The sequence below is a fragment of the Balaenoptera physalus genome (genome assembly GCF_965194825.1).
Source record: "Balaenoptera physalus genome assembly, chromosome: X".
Lineage (NCBI taxonomy): Eukaryota > Metazoa > Chordata > Mammalia > Artiodactyla > Balaenopteridae > Balaenoptera > Balaenoptera physalus.
This window is the reverse complement of record NC_138903.1, coordinates 112265369-112281416: the sequence shown is the minus strand read 5'-3', so window position 1 is coordinate 112281416 and position 16048 is coordinate 112265369.

The following is a 16048-nucleotide window of genomic DNA, read 5'->3' as shown; positions in this document are numbered from 1 at the left end:
GTATATGCAGTATCATGTCATCTGCAAACAGTTACTGTTTTACCTCTTCCATTCACATTTGGATGCCTTTTATTTCTTTTTCTTGTCCGATTGCTCTGGTTAGGACTTCCAAAACTATGTTAAATAGAAGTGCTGAGACTGGGCATCGTTGTCTTGTTCTTGATTTAGAGGAAAAGTTTTCAGCTTTTCACCATTGAGTATGATGTTAGCTCTGGGTTTACTAGAAATGGCCTTATTATGTTGAGATAGGTTCTTTATACACCAACTTTGATGAGAGTTTTTTATCATGACTGGATGTTCAGTTTTGTCAAATGATTTTTCTGTGTTTATTGAGATGATCATGTGATTTTTATCCTTTCTTTTGTTAATGTGGTGTATCATATTGACTGATTTGTAAATATTGAACCATTCTTGTGACTCTGGAATATATCCCACTTGAACATGGTGTATGATCCTTTTTATATATTGTTGGATTTGGCTTGCTAGTATTTTGTTGAGGATTTTTGCATCTATGTTCATCAAAGATATTGGCTTGTAATTTTCTTTTTTTGTAGTTCTATGTCTGGTTTTGGTATCATGGTAATGGTGGCCCCATAGAATGAATGTGGGAGTGTTCCACCCTCTTCAATTTTTTGGAATAGTTTGAGAAGGGTATGTATTGTATTAGCTCTTCTTTTTATGTTTATATTTTCTTATGTGAAGCTGTCCAGTCCTGGACTTTTGTTTGCTGGGAGGTTTTTAATTAAAAATTCAATTTCATTATTAGTGATTGGTCTGTTTAAATTGTCTATTTCGTATTGATCCATTCTCAGAAGATTACTTCTAGAAGTTTATCCATTTCTTCTATGTTGTCCCATTTTATTAGCATATAGCTGTTCATAGTATATTCTTATTATTTTTTAATTTTTCTGACATTTCTTGTAATTTCTCCCCTTTCATTTCTTATTTTGTTTGTTTGGGTCCTTTCATTTATTTTTGATGAGACTGGCTGATGGCTTACCAATTTTGTTAACTTTATAAAAAAAAAAACAGTGCTTGGTTTCATTGATCCTATTTTATCTCTATTTTTAATTTATTTTCCCTTTGATCTTTGTTATTTCTTTCCTTCTGCTGACTTTGGGCTTTGTGTGTTGTTCTTTTTCTAATTCCTATAGATGGTAAATTGTTTATTTGAGATTTTGCTTGTTTCTTGAGATAGGCCTTTATTGCTCTAGACTTCCCTCTCAGAACTACTTTTGCTGAATCCTATAGATTTTGGAAAGTTGTATTTTATTTTCCTTTGTCTCAAAGGAGATTTCCTCATTGACTTGTTAGTTTTTTAGTAGCATGTTGTTTATACTTCACATATTTATGCTTTTCTCATTTTCCTTCCTGTAATTGATTTCTAGTTTCATCTTGTTGTGACCACAGAAAATGCTTTATATAATTTCTCTCCTCTTAAATTTATTGAGGCTTGTGTTGCGGCCTGTTATGTGATCTATCCTGGAGGATATTGTATGTTCACTTGACAAAAATATATATTATATTGTTTCTGGATGGAGTGTCCTATAGATACCTGTTAATACCAACTGGTCTAGTGTGTCATTTAAGACTACTCTTTCCTCATTGATTTTCTGTCTGCATTATCTGTCCATAGATATCAGTGGGTTATTAAAGTCTCCGACTATTATTATATTATTGTATGATTGTCAATTACTCCCTTTATGTCTGTTAATATTTGCTTTATTTATCTGCTCCTATATTAGGTGCATACAGATTAATGCGTGTCATATCCCCTTCTTGTATTGACCCCTTTATCATTATATAAGGTCCCTCATTTTATTTTTTTATAGACTTTGTTTAGAAGTCCATTTTGTCTGATATGAGTATTGCTAGTCCACTTTCTTGTCATTTACATTTGCATAAAATGTATTTTTACATCCTCTCACTTTCAGTCTGTATGTGTCCAGTTTGGAAGTGAGTCTCTTGTTAGCAGCATATAGATTGGTTTTGTTTTTCTATCCAGTAAACCACATTATGTCTTTTGACTGGAGCATTTAGTCCATTGACATTTAAAGTGATTACTGATAAGTATATGCCATTTTGTTACTTATTTTCTGGTTGTTTTTGTGTTTCTTCACTCTTCTATTCTTTTAGTTACTTCCCTTTTGGTTTGATATTCTTCTTTAGTGAGAGCCTGTGTTCCTTCCTGTCTAGTTTTTGTGTATCTATTGTATGTGTTTGATTTGTGGTTACCATGGGATTCATATATGTTGAAGTATGACTGTATCTTCTTGTTTTGCACTGGTAGTCATTGAAGCCCAGACACATTTGAAATGATCTACATTTTTTTTACTCTCATTCCCCATGATTTGTTTTTCATGTCATATTTTACAACTTCATATTTCTCCCTTTACTTTTCATTGTAGTTATAGTTGATTTTACAATTTTTGTTCTTTACTCTTCATACTAGCTTATTTAAGTGGTTGATCCACAGCCTTTACTATGTATTTCCCTTTATTAGTGGGATTTTTCCTTTCCTATACATTCTTCCTTTTTGTTGTAGCCTTTTCTTTTGCATGGATAGAAGACCCTTTTTTTTTTTTTTAAACTAATACATTATATTGCAGCTAATCTCCAGGATAGCCCAAAGTGTACTCAGCTTTTATTTATTTATTTATTTATTTTTGGCTGTGTTGGGTCTTCGTCTCTGTGCGAGGGCTTCCTCCAGTTGCAGCAAGCGGGGGCCACTCTTCATCGCGGTGCGCGGGCCTCTCACTATCGCGGCCTCTCTTGTTGCGGAGCACAGGCTCCAGACGCACAGGCTCAGTAGTTGTGGCTCACAGGCCTAGCTGCTCCGCGGTATGTGGGATCTTCCCAGACCAGGGCTCAAACCCGTATCCCCTGCATTAGCAGGCAGATTCTCAACCACTGCGCCACCAGGGAAGCCCCAAGACCCTTTAACATTACTTTTAGGGTTGGTTTAGTATTGATGAAGTCTTTTAGTTTTTACTTGTCCTTCAATTCTGAATGATAATTTTTCTTGGTAGAGTATCCTAGGTTGCAAGTTTTTCCCCTTCAGAACTTTAAAAATACCATACCTCTCCCTTTTGACCTGAAAAGTTTTTTTCCTTAAATTTATTTATTCATTTTTGGCCACGTTGGGTCTTCGTTGCTGCGTGCGGGCTTTCTCTAGTTGTGGCGAGCGGAGGCTACTCTTTGTTGCAATGCGCGGGCTTCTCATCACAGTGGCTTCTTTTGTTGCAGAGCATTGGCTCTAGGCACACAGACTTCAGTAGTTGTGGCACGTGGGCTCAGTAGTTGTAGCTCACGGGCTCTAGAGCATAGGTTCAGTAGTTGTGGCGCACGGGCTTAGTTGCTCCGCGGCATGTGGGATCTTCCAGGACCAGGGCTCGAACCCTTGTCCCCTGCATTGGCAGGTGAATTCTTAACCACTGTGCCACCAGGGAAGTCCCAAGCCTGCAACATTTTTGAAGAAAGATCAGCTGATAGTCTTATAGGTGTTCCCTCATATGTGAGTCTTTGTTTTTCTCTTGCTGCCTTTGGAATTATCACTTTATTTTTAATTTTGCCCTTTAATTATGATATGTCTTCATATTGGTCTCTTTGGGTTCATCTTGTTTGGAACTCTCTGTGCTTTCTGTACCTGGATATCTGTTTCTTTCAGGAAGTGTTCAGCCACAATTTCATCAAACACATTTTTTACCCTTCTTTGTCTCTCTTCTCCTTCTGGTATCTTTATAATGTGAACGTTAGTGCATTTGATGTTGTTTCAGAGGTCTGTTAAACTATCCTCATTCATTCATTTATTCATTCATGTGTTCATTCGTTCATTTTTGCTGTTTCGATTGGGTGGTTTCCATTATTCTATCTTCCAGGTCACTTATGCATTCTTCTGTATCACCTAATCTTCTGTTAGTTCCTTCTAGTGTGTTTTTCATTTCAGTTATTGTATTATTCAATTCTTACTGTTTTTTTAAAAATATTTGTTAAGTCCTTGTTAAAATTCTCACTGTGTTCATCTGTTTTTTTGCCAAGTTCTGTTAGTCCTCTTATTACTAATGCTTCGAACACTTTATTTGGTCAGTTATTTGTCTGTTTCGTCAGTTATTTTTTCCCTTTTTTGTTTTTTTTTTTGTTGTTTTGTTTGAAACAAATTCCTCTGTCTTCTCATTTTGTTTAACTTTCTGTGTCTCTATCTCAGTCCTGAAAGGATGTCCTTGTGTGAGAGCATCCCTGTGCAGTCTGCACGTGCCCAATAGCTTTTGTGCATGAACTGGATGTGAAGTGAGCATCGATCACGTCTTCCCTGGGGTGTGCTAGCAGTTATCACCTTGATGGGAAATGGGGCTGGAGATAGAGAAGCTAGGGCCAGAGAAGGTGTGAGCTGGGACTTTTCCTCTGCTCAGTGGCTGACATTGCTCTGTTAGGGATTGAGGTGGGTCAGTGGTACTGGAGCAGAACCCTTGAGGGTCAGGTACAAACGGGTTCCATTCCATCCCAGTGTGTGCTCTCCCCCCACCTCCCAGGCATTGGTGCCTTTGCCCCATACTGAGCAAGAGGTGCCAGAGGGGAGCAGTGCTGAGCAAGAGGTGCCAGAGTGGACACCCATTGAGGGATAGGGCATGTGATGGGGTGGTCCCTGCATGTCAGTCAGAGTTCCACACTTCTCCCGATCTGCTACCTCAACAAGAGCCAGCAATGGCCATCCTTGCTACTTCCAGATATAGTGTCGTGTCTGATCCAGTTCCATCCCCCACAATTGCACAGTCCCCTCGTCAGTGGTAGCATTCACCCTAGTATGGAGCTGCACCAGAGACAGAGGTGCTGGAGCAGTTTTGCGTGTTGGGGCAGAGGCTGCGTTGGTTGTAGTAAACAAGCCAGAGTCCTAGGCTGTTTCAGTCTGCTTCCTCTGCCTTGTTTTGGGTGCAAGCAAGTGTGTGTGTGCTCTTCACAAGTCGAGTCTAGGTTTCTCACAGCCCCTTGTTAGACCCACTGGTCTTCAAACCAGCCAAAGGGACTCATCTGCCTGCTGTCAGATCCCAGGGCTGGGGTTCCCAACATGTGGCTCACACTGCTCACTCCCCACGGTGGGTGGATCTCTTCTTTGTGTCTCCTCCTAGGGGTGCAGGTCCCAGCCTTATCACGTTTCTTCCCTTCATACCTGATTCTGTGTGGGTCTTTCTTTATAGCCTTGGTTGTGTGAGAGTCTTTTTCAAATCTCCAGTTTGTTTTCACTGAGAATTGTTTTATTTTTATTTGTTCGTGATGGGGAGGTGAGCTCAGCATCCTCCTACTCTACCATCTTGATCTCCTCCCCTCTCAGGAGTTTGCATTTAGTTTTTTAGGCACTGGAAAGCCACCAGAATTTCTTGAGGTGAGGAGATAGAAGTGCCATTTTAGGGAATAATCTTGTAATGGTTTACATAATAGATTGGGACATAAACGGATGTAAACACAGGGAGACTATTTGAAACACGGTATTAAATTTAGTTTAAAAAACTGTTGGCTGTATAATTTACATTTTGCAATACTGGATAGAAATGCTTACCCCTGTTACACTGTTCAACTATTTATCCCTCTCAATTTCAAGTTTTAAATATTTTTTGTCTCATACAATTACCTGAATTCCTGACTTTCTGAGTGTCAAAATGCTATAACTGGGACTTCCCTGGTGGCACAGTGGTTAAGAATCCGCCTGCCAATACAGGGGACATGGGTTCGAGCCCTGGTCCAGGAAGATCCCACATGCCACAGAGCAACTTAGCCCGTGCACCACAACTACTGAGCCTGTGCTCTAGAGCCTGCGAACCTCAACTACTGAGCCCGCGTGCCACAACTACTGAAGCCCATGCTTCACAAGAGAAGCCACCACAATGAGAAGCCTGCACACTGCAACGAAGAGTAGCCCCCACTTGCTGCAACTAGAGAAAGCCCGCGCACAGCAACAGAGACCCGAGGCAGCCAAAAATAAATAAATAAAAATAAATAAGTTTATTTAAAAAAATAGAGAGTATGTAATCTAAAATATGCCTCATTAATAATAGAACAGAGAAAAAATTCCCTTGTGGTCTAATCTAAATTTAAAAAAAAAACAACTATTTATCTAATAGAATAGATTAATTTTGTGCTATAGATGGACTATCTAAATTGATTCCAGATTAAAAATGGATTTGATAGAATGTCACTGTCAGATATTAGGAATGAGGTTCTGAATTTTGAATTCGGGTTTAGTCTGATTTTAGTCTGTGTCAGATGTGCCTGGAATTTGGCATTCAGAGGTCAGTGTTCTAAATCCAGTTCCATTGCTGATGTATTATGTTGTTACTACATAGTAATCACAAAAATAAGATCTCAAAGGCATTGGTTTTACCGTTTAGAAAAAAATATTAAGGAGTAAATTGTAATATCCCAGATGACAGGGGTAGTGATTAATTTGGCTTTTGCATGTTGTTTATTTGGGGCATTTGTATCTCCAGTGCATACCTAGAAGGAGTGAATAAATACTTCCTGAATGAATAAATAAAAATGAAACAATAGCATAATTGCAAATTATATCTTGTTTCTTTTCACTCCTGTACCCTCAACACTTAGTATAGTGTATGGTACCCGATAGAAGAATGAATCAAGTACAAATCTCTTTGAACAAAATCAGCAACTGAGTACATTTTAAACAATTATTTACAAGATTATAGCTCATATGTGGGAAAATGAAACTTTATAATGGGATTAATTATATATATATAATGAAAAAAATCAGTCATTGCAGGATATTTAGTAGCAGTAGGATGCTATGCCAACTGGTCACCGTGCCTTAGGGGACATATATTAGAGCTCCTGAAACTTCACTGGCTACCAAACTGTTATAGTAGTCCTCTGTGCAGTAGTTTCAGAAGCCGTGTTGAGAGCTATGGATTTGGACTTGTGGACAGGGGGCTTTTTGAATTCAGAGGTATACAACTCCAGTGATTTATGAGACTACATGTATGAATAAGAAATGGAACGACTGTTGTCTCTAAGTAACCAATCCCTTGGATTTTAGGTGTGTTCTGGGGCATCATGTGTTTTATAGCAAATCCAAACCCGGGTATACCACATTAAAAAGGTCTGTTAGGCAAAGCACCCAAAACAATCCATGCTAAGACACAGATATTGCAGGAACTTTATATTGATAACGATGGTGATGCTGATGGATTGTAGTAGAAGGAAGAGTGAGAGGAAGAGGAGGAGGAGGAGCTACTATTTATGGGATGCCTGTGATGTGTTCAGTGCTGTTATATGTCTTACATATAATGCCCTGTGAGGTGGTGGTAATTATTATAATCAGCATTTTACAGATGAGGAGACGTAAGCACAAATATGTTTTGTAAGTTGACCAAGGTCACATAGCATGTGGAGGAGCTGGGATGTAAAAACAGGTAGTCTGGCTTCAGACTCTTTTTTTTTAATTAATTAATTGATTTATTTATTTATTTTTGGCTGTGTTGGGTCTTCGCTTCTGTGCGAGGGCTTTCTCTAGTTGTGGCAGGCGGGGGCCACTCTTCATCGCGGTGCGTGGGCCTCTCATTATCGCGGCCTCTCTTGTTGCGGAGCACAGGCTCCAGACGCGCAGGCTCAGTAGTTGTGGCTCATGGGCCTAGTTGCTCCGCGGCATGTGAGATCGTCCCAGACCAGTGCTCGAACCCGTGTCCCCTGCACCGGCAGGCAGATTCTCAACTACTGTGCCACCAGGGAAGCCCCAGGCTTTAGACTCTTAACACTGTTCTAACCTGCTTCCCAATCAAGTGCTTTTCAGACACAATTTCCTTGAAATAATAAATGGATACAATTTTATATAGAATGCCAACATGCCAAAGTTTATGGTTTTCCAAATTCTCTACCTCAGAGACCTAAAATCTACCTGAAGGCTTTCTTCCATGTGTTTCATAAGTAGCTATACAATTATTTCATTTACCACCATTGCTTCCTTGAGGCTATTATTGGAATCATTGCTTCTGTAGAGGATTTAGTGTCTCGTCTTTTCTTCAGCTCAGATTAACTTGATCAGTCCTAAATTCTAGAAGCCTCTATCAAGTTGCTCCTTGGGAAAAGGGAAGTACTATGTATTTTGTTGTAAATGTTGTAGGAAAGTATTCTCGAAGCTGAGGAAATTTTCAGTCTACTTGTTATTTTTGTTTGATCATTGTGGTTTTTACTTCAAGCCATGGAAATAAAACCATAAACAACCTGTTTGTTGTGTATTTATTTGTATTAGACATTTTGTGTAAAATTTATTATTAATAGTTCATTAGAAATATTTTTACCTTCTATTATTATGTCATCAAAAATATGTTGTTTTTTGAAAGAGTAATTTACTTATGTCTGGAACCAAATTGTCTTCCAAAGAAGCGCATAATTAATTTTACAATGAAAATCAATGAAGAAAACAAGATCCTCTATATAGAATGGTGCCTTGCAGGCAAGTTTTGGTACATATATCTACTTCAAAGGGGGAGAAATTTTCAAATTCTCTATAGTTACCCACTGTGGCAAACTCTAGGGCTTGCAAACCTTATACTTACTTTTACCTTTCTAGGGAGCAGTGCTTTGCTGTGGATGGGAGCTTTAGTCAGTGACGTTGAGGCCAGATAGGAGGTAGGTAGGCAGAGAGCTGGGATGTTTCTCAACACTGTGGATCATGAGTTCTTCATGGATGTTCAGGGGTAGTGATCCTCTCTGAAACTGGTAATAGTTGTTTGTGAGTCAAATGTGAAATGATCCAAGTTCCGCTGCAATTAGAAGAAAGTGAAAAAGAGCACTGAAAGTTGCCCACTGCCTACTTCATATTGGAAGAGAGGAGCCTGGTACATTATTTATCATGCTTGATCTTGTTCTTCAACTCAGAAATAGCAGGCACAACATCTCTTTTGATAGAAGGCTTCTGGTCTACCAAAGACAAATTTACAGACTCCTGTCAGTAATGGACCTTGAAACAATAACTTCTGAAAAAGTCCTCTCAAGAGAATAGATCAAGGGTCAGCAAACTTTTTCTGTAAAGGGTCAGATACTAAGTATTAGGCTTTGTGAGCCATATGGCCTCTGCTATAACTACTCAATTCTGCCATTACAGCATGAAAGCAGTGCTAGGTAGCACATGTAATTTTTGCATGTCATGAAATATCCATTATTTATTTTTTCAACCATTTGATAATATAAAAAACATTCTTAGCTTGCAGACCATACATAGATTGCAGGCCAGATTTGGCCCATGGGTCACGGTTTGCAATCCCCTGGGATATATTAAATGTATTTTTACTGTAATCTTTTCATCGCTTCTCACCTCTCATGCCTTCTACCCCTTCCCATAAAATGAAACCAAAACCACCACGTCTCGTCTCAAAGTGAAGGTGGAAATCATTGGATGACATATAGGTGCTTTCTAAATAACCTAATCAAACTCTTATTTCAAGAGATGGCATTGGCAATACCATTTTCATAATAGAAGCAGGTAAAATAACGGGTATGAATTAGATAATGAGATGCTACAACGTTCTGGATATCTTTTCCAGCAATATGTCCATCACAGGCCCTGCAACTGGAGCTGATGGATCAGGGTATGAAGGCTATTCTTTTGAGAAAAAACACTGTAGACAGCTGAAACTGTATTATTGTGGATCTTGGGTAAGCAGGCTCAGTTCTCTGTTAGTGGAAGATTTGGTTTTGCATGGAATGCCCATGTTAGGAGATATGATCAAGGTATTTCTGTGGGTACACAGGAAAACAAATAGGATCAGGTTATTTTTTTCTATGATTAAAATTATCTTTTAGAACTGGTTTGTTCATTCATTTGCTTATTCATTCAATAAATATTTATTGAGAACCCACAGTGTGCCAGGCACTAATTGAACCATTTGATACATATGATCTCCTTGAGTCTTTTGTATCAATCCCCCTGTTTTTCAGGTGAATACAATGAAATTTATGGAGGTTAAATGACTTGTCCAAGGTCACACAGATGATATCTGGTAGAAATGTGATTCAAATAACTTGTGTATTGCCTGGAGATCTTGATATCTCCCAGGAGTACTGTGTCAGGTCCACTACAGGGCAGTGTCCCACTACTACAAGCACATACAAAATATAGGCGGTTTGGAGATAGAAAAATTTAAAGTGAACAGAAAATTGGAGTAATAGGTAGCACTGTTCAGTTGATTGTTAAAGTCCATCCCCTTCTAAATTGTGATCTTGTGTGCATGCGTGCTCACATGTGCGCACGTGTGTGGTGTGTAGAGGCATAAGCTTTGGCTGGTGCAACAATTTTTTTTTAACATCTTTATTGGAGTATAATTGCTTTATAATGGTGTGTTAATTTCTGCTTTATAACAAAGCGAATCAGCTATACATATACATATATCCCCATATCTCTTCCCTCTCATGTCTCCTTCCCACCCTCCGTATCCCACCCCTCTAGGTGGTCACAAAGCACTGAGCTGATCTCCCTGTGCTATGCAGCTACTTTCCACTAGACAGATGAATAGATGAAGAAGATGTGGCACATATATACAATGGACTATTACTCAGCCATAAAAAGAAACGAAATTGAATTATTTGTAGTGAGGTGGATGGACCTAGAGTCTGTCATACAGAGTGAAGTCAGTCAGAAAGAGAAAAACAAATACCATATGCTAACACATATATATGGAATCTAAAAAAAAAAAGGTTCTGAAGAACCTAGGGTAAGGACAGGAATAAAGACGTAGACGTAGAGAATGGACTTGAGGACACAGGGAGGGGGAAGGGTAAACTGGGACGAAGTGAGAGAGTGGCATGGAGTTATATATACTACCAAATGATGCAAAAATTTTTATATTTAAAAATATAAAACAGTACCCGTCTGAAGCCCAGGGGTTGGGGACTCCTGATGTAGGGTATTTCTCCTGGGTGAATCTGTATATTCCCACGATGCTGAGCTATGGAAAGTAGGTATGCATGTGAAAAGATAGAAATTTGATATCTGGCTTGGAAGGCAGTTTAGTTTAGTGGTTAGGGTCAGAGAACTGTGGAACTAGAATGCCTTAGTTCACATCTTAAGTGTCAGTTGTGTGAGTTTATTTAACCTGTGTATGACTTTGTTTCTACATCAATAAAACTGGTATAACAGTATCTACAATAAAATTGGTATAATAGTACCTACCTTATAAGATTTTCATGAAGATTGAGTTAATACTTGTGAAGCAGTTAGAATAGTGCCAGACTTACAATAAGATCTCTATAAGTGTTACTATTATTCTTTCTATGATTACGTAAGTTATGTCATAGCCTGATCAAAAGGAAATGCTGTAGTTTTACCTGCTCAGAAAGTAAAGTCGACAGACTAAATAGCACTGGCCTAGGAGCCATAATGCCCTTGTTTGAGGCCTGGCTTTGTCGTTTGTAACATGTATGGCTTTGAAAAAAGAAGCCCTGACATGATGGTTAGGAAGGTGAGTTGGCATCAGACCGTACATAATGATGAGTTTGAAGAGCAAGTTTAGTAGAAGAGAAGGTCTAGAAGAAGAGTAGGGGAAAGAATTATGGAAGCACCATTCTTAGACCAAGATGAAGCAGCACGCATCATCTTGGCGTATAACACCAACACCCTTTGGCACTGTAGACATCTGTCTTTAAATCACAACTCCAGTACTTTTTGGCTGAGTGACATTTTGGGTAAATCACTTATCCTCTCATTTCTACAGAACAGATCATGAATGGTGCCTGGTCATAGAACTGTTGCCAGAATAAGAAGAATTAATGTTTAAAAACAATTAGAACAAACAATGCTTTCACATAATAAGGTCTCAATAAATTTTGACTATTATTATTATTATTAATATTATTATTATCATCACCTATGGGACTTAAAGATGTGGTTACTGAAGCCCAGGTGAAGTGACTTTCCCAAGGTCGCAGAGCTAATTAGTTACTAGAATACAGATCTGACATCTAAGTCACTACTCTTTCTGTGACAGGAAACTTCCACTTAACTTCCTGTGTAAATAAAACTTGGTGATTTTTGTATTATAGGCAGAATATCCAGAAGAAGCAGGACCTGTCCTTTTTTATTTTGGAAGGGTGTGTTTTTTGTTTGTTTGTTTTGTTAATGAGAAGTTCAGTCTTATTCTTTCATGCCTGTGGGGCAGTGTGGGGTCTCCTCTCCACTGCTGGCTAGTGACCTATCCATAGATATGAATAACCATTGGTACCATGCTCAATAATCTACATGGGCTTTGATGCTACCTGAGCCCTCATTGAAGAGCTCCTGAAAGATTATTGCTCAATGATTATATCCTTCCCTGAGTACTTCTTGCTCTACCAATCTCCCCCAGACCAAATGTGTTGAGTTGCAAAGAATATAGTCAAAGTCTCTTAATAGGAGTTTCTTGTGCCAAACAAGGGTAGTTCTACCTAGGTTTGGGTCTTCAAAGAAAAGGATGTCTCTAGTCACTTTTCTTTCCATACCACACAGTACCTTCTTTCTCATCCCTTAGATTTGTGTCCTGCCCCTCTCCCTCACAAGACCCTACCTTCTTCACAGGAGGACAGAGTTTTATCCTACAGTTCCTTATTGTATTTTGCAAACCTGAAACTTTCACATTTTGGCCAAATGATCAATGAGTTTCTCTTCTGCTTCAGAGGGTGCGAGGCACTGCCTCCAGTCTAGTCATATCTCTCAGACTCCAGTTCAATTTTCTTAACAGGGAGAACTGGGGCTTATTTCCTCACTAGATGCCCTGGGAATTAAGCATTATAGACAATTTAATCTATCATACCTAAAAATGATATTTTTCTTAGCACAGCTTTTTCCTGGTTCTTAAAAAAAAAAAAGAAAAGAAAAAAGAGTCTGCCGTTATTAGGCTAAGAAGCATTTGCCTCTTTTCCAAGTCTATCTTGAATTACAAGACCCACTATCTCAAGTATTTCTTAGGATGAGGGTCATTCAGTTGGACCAGTCTATAAGAATAAAACTTGCTCTTCCAGTAAAACATTTAGGTAAGCATTTCTGGAATACTTAGACACGGATGTCAAGAATATGTCCACTTAAATCATCCTGGACTGTGTGCCATGAGGCATTTTGATACAAATACTACAAAAGTCTATTGAAAGATTATAGACTTAATCTGGATAATTTGTCTTTTTACGGCTGCTGGATTAATCAGACCAGGTCTACACTAGCAAAATGAAGGTGATGAACTGAGTTAATTATCTGGACTACCCAAGTCAGTACATTTCAGTTGCTTCCATTTCCTGAACCTTTCAGGTGAAAGCCTATTTTGGCTTGAAGTATTTGGATATATCCTCAGTTTAACATTTCTCTCTGACAACGGAGCCCTTAAGGCTTCAAGTCCAGCAAGTATTGCATCTCTCACAGGCATGACGGAGAAAGTGCTCATGGGCCTTGGCACACGTTGCTTTATCAAGCTTCCTTGTAGTGCCATGTTGGAATTGGTGAAATGCATTACCATTTCCTTGGAGAATAAAAAAGAGGCATTTAATAATGATGATGGATTCACAGAAAATGACTAGTGGAAGCAAAATCATTCTTTTCTCTGGGTAGGAATGAAGGGCACTGATTTTTCAAGCCTTACTATCACTAGGCATGGACTGATTTGCTTCTTTCCTCATTTTGTAAGTTGCAATGAACTGACTTAAGTAGGAGTATAAGACACAGGCAGAGCCTGTTGCAGGCAACATGATTAAGTTGATCAGGTGCGCTTTGAATGCTGTGTTCCTCTTTCCCTTGTTTTACTCTTCCTAGTCCCTTCCTGAATATCCAGCAGTATTTCATTTGGTCGTACTGTGACCCTTTTGACATCTGCCTTTGCAACTCATCGCTCTAGGACCTGCTTCTTCCTGAATGTATTTGAGCTAAAGTTGTTGATGACTTATAATCACTAATGTAATAAACTTTCTAAAAACTACATTTACAGTATCTTTCACTCATGGGAGTGAGTCAGGTAGGCTTTCTAGTCATTGTGAAATAGCTAGCAGGAGAGAAACTTGAGGTCAGGAGGTCTTTCCAGTACCCAATTAACTCATCCCACAGAGGTGACTGCCTAGCCTACCTACGGGTAAGGATGAATCCAGGCATAAGCTATGTTTACCATATAGCAAAACACACAGAAGGAACATAAAGCATCTGGTTAGGTGTCTGGATGTGTATTGTTCTATGCTCAGTTTCTTGAGGTTGACCTTATATTTGTACAAGCACATTTAAATCTTAACTAGAAGACCTTTGCAAAAACAATCTAGATAGCAGCTCTTCTCAAACTTGAACGCACTTCGAATCACCAGAGAGAATCTTGTTAAAATGCAGATTTTGACCCATTCTGGGATGGGTCCTGAGATTTTGCATTTCTAACAAGCTCCCAGGTGATGCAGATGCTGCATAAGTCTTCTTTCTATAGGAGGTGTTCACAGTCTGGATTCCCATGGAGTCTAAGAGTCTAGGTAGATGCCTCAGGGACTAACTCAGAGGGCTGAATGAATAACCAAGGGCATGAAACTCTAGACAATACCTCCTTCATTCTTTTAAAAAATATGCTCTCTTTATGTATGTTTACTATAATGGGGTCCTGTATAAGATTTGATTAGAAAGATAATAGGGTTTGGTTTCTAAAAATGCAAACAAACAAAAACAAAACTAGAACACTGATCTCAAGTATTTCACAAGGTAAAGGCCTTAATTGGGGCAATTTATAAGAATGAAATTTCCTCCCGTGATGAAATATTTAGGTAGGTATCTTTGGGATATTTGAATACTTATGTGAGTATTCCCTGATTAAATTCCAAATTTCCTAGTGGGCCTATCCAAATGAAAAAGTATATTTTATAAAGTGGAAAATATGATTTGGCTATGGCTTTACTAGCCAATTTGATGTTGGAAGGGAAAGAAGATGGAATTAGCTGTCAGATCTGCCTTTCAGCTATGGCTCTGTACTAATGTATGGGTGGCCTAGGACTCGTTCTTAGCTCTGTATGCTTGTCTTCTCTTTGGTAAAGGAAGGAAATGATCCCTAGTCTAACAAAATTGTTTGAAGATGGAATAAAATGATAGGTAGACTGTTACAGGGCAAGGGTGGAGGCAGGGAGAGCTGTTAGAAGACTGCTATGCTAATCCAGGGGAGAGATTATGATGGCTTGGCTGGCATGGTAGAGGTGGAGGTGATACAAGGTCATATTTTATTATTTCCAAGACAAAGCTGAGAGGATTTGTCAGTGAACTAGATGTGGGGTGTCAGAGAGAGAGGTCATTTAATTGACCAGGGTACTTATGACACTAAAAAGTAAAAAAAAAAAAAAAAAAAATCCCTACCAGGAAATAATGCACACAAAATGAAGAATTTTGCTCACATTGATGTAAAAGGTGAATTTGTTTCCAGAAAGCAGGAAATGTTCATTGTAAGACAGAGACACAGAGATACCCGTTGGCTTGCATGATGTTTTGCCAGACCCGCGTTGCTTTCTATTTTTGTCTGTTCCTCTTCTTGAACTGAGGATGGCAGAACCTTTAATGAGGGGACCATTAGACTTGATGGAAATTTGATAAGTAGTTAACCCAGAATGAAGATTCACTTCTTCATTACACTTGGGAGAATAATTAAAATGAAGTAGACTGATATTTCTGAGAAATGCAGTTCTGCCTTTCCCCGCTCGGCTTTAGGTCAGTATTCTGCATCCAGTTACCTACTCAACGTATCTTCAAGGCTGTTGAATTCTGGCGACAAAAGTCGGTGAAGTCTAATTCTCCTCTCAGGTGTACTTCATTTTCTGTAACCGTCGTGTTGCTAAATGCTGGGTTATGGGGAAAGGCTTTTATCTTATTTATAAATCAATTCTTATTTTCACCGTCTTTCTGTATTTCAAAAAAAACATTTACTGATTTCCTACTAAGTGATAAGTACTTTGCTAAAAGCCCAAGATGCAAAGAAAGGTAAGACACAATGTTTGCCTGTAGGAAATATACAGTCTAGTCTAGTGCATGGAATAATAAATGGGCACATATTATATGGTGTTACATCCTTTTTAAAAG